Source organism: Gossypium hirsutum, unplaced genomic scaffold, assembly GCF_007990345.1.
Source record: "Gossypium hirsutum isolate 1008001.06 unplaced genomic scaffold, Gossypium_hirsutum_v2.1 scaffold_579, whole genome shotgun sequence".
Classification (NCBI taxonomy): domain Eukaryota; kingdom Viridiplantae; phylum Streptophyta; class Magnoliopsida; order Malvales; family Malvaceae; genus Gossypium; species Gossypium hirsutum.
This window is the reverse complement of record NW_024403131.1, coordinates 16761-18497: the sequence shown is the minus strand read 5'-3', so window position 1 is coordinate 18497 and position 1737 is coordinate 16761.

The window sequence follows — 1737 nt, the reverse complement described above, 5'->3', positions numbered from 1 at the left end:
TAAATTGACCAGAGATAATTAGGGGTCATACCATATATGTATGGATTCCTGTCTGAGTCTAGTTTCCATAGAAACAAACGGCATTAGTATTGAAGCCCTGTGCAGAGAGATATCCCAGTCGTAATGGGAAAAGGTCAGTGTAGTCGACCCCTGTAACATGAGAGACTTTGACTAATAAACTGTACTAATTGGCCCGACCAAAAATTCTAGAAAAAAATATATAGGTGGGGACATGAGTCTAGTTTCAGGGAAAAATCACAAAACTGATTTTCGAGTTGTGAAACTCAAGATATGATTTTTGAAGCGACTAGTACTCAGACTGGGCAGTGTCTGGAAAAATTTTTTTAAGTCTGTCAACACCTCGTATTCGACTCCGGTGACGGTCTCGGGTTCGGGGTGTTACAATTTAGTGGTATCAGAGCTACGGTTTAGTCGATTCTAGGACTACCGTAATGTGTTGGGGTCTAGCTATACATGCCATTTTATGTGATTAATTGATAGTGTGGTGATTTCTGACATTTGCAAATGTGTTTATTTATAGTAATGGATCCCGATCCCAACCGAGCGGTAGCTGATGATCTTGAGAGTGTAGCGCCTGCTCCCGCACAAGGGACAGCGCCGGTGGACTCTCAACCTAATGCGAGTAACCCGAACGATGAAGCTAGACAAGCTTTCTATAGCGTGATGAATGATTGGTTCAACCAATACATTCGAACTAATACGGCTGTTCCACAACCTCCATTCCCGACAAACACCACCCCCGCACCTACAATACCTCCGGTAACTGACCAAATAAGGTCAAATAAGCCCCCAGTTGACCGAATCCGAAAACATGGGGCTACTGAATTTAAAGCTACGGATAGCGACGATGCCGAGCAAGCTGAATTTTGGTTGGACAATACTATCCGGGTACTCGATGAGCTATCTTGTACACCCGATGAATGCCTAAAGTGTGCTATCTCCTTGCTGCGTGATTCTGCCTACTATTGGTGGAGTACTCTGACTTCTGTCGTGCCCCGGGAGCAAGTAACTTGGGAGTTTTTCCAAACTGAGTTTCGGAAAAAAGTATATCAGTCAGAGATTTGTTGATCAAAAACGGAAGGAATTTCTTGAGCTTAAGCAAGGTTCTATGTCAGTTACTGATTACGAGCGAAAATTTGTTAGACTTAGTAGATACGCTCGGGAATGTGTTTCGTCCGAGGCTGTTATCTGTAAACGCTTCGAAGATGGGCTGAATGAAGATATAAAAATGTTCGTTGGCATTCTTGAGATACGAGAGTTCGTAGTACTTGTCGAGCGAGCTTGTAAAGCCGAAGAGCTTAGAAAGGAAAAACAAAAAGTTGATGTGGGAACCGGGGAGTTTCGTAAAAGATTCTCGGGAAAGTCTCATCAACAGGCATCGAAGAAATTTCGAGATGATGTGGGCCGGTCTAAAAGCACTTCGGGCCTTTTTAGACGAGATCGTGATCGACCCCCTGTGGGTACACGAGGCACTTCAGTCGCCAGTGTTGGGAATGAACGTCGAGGCCGAACGGAATGTCGACATTGCGGTAAATGGCATTTGGGGAGTTGTAGATTCCATGACCGCTCCTGTTACAAGTGCGGATCAGTGGACCACTTCATTAAAGATTGCCCGAGGCTGTCCGAACAGAATGTAAATCAGAGTGGGAAACCGGGTGCTACCACTGCTCGAGGTAGACCATCTAGAAATATGGGCAATGCTAGTGGTGGTCAGAG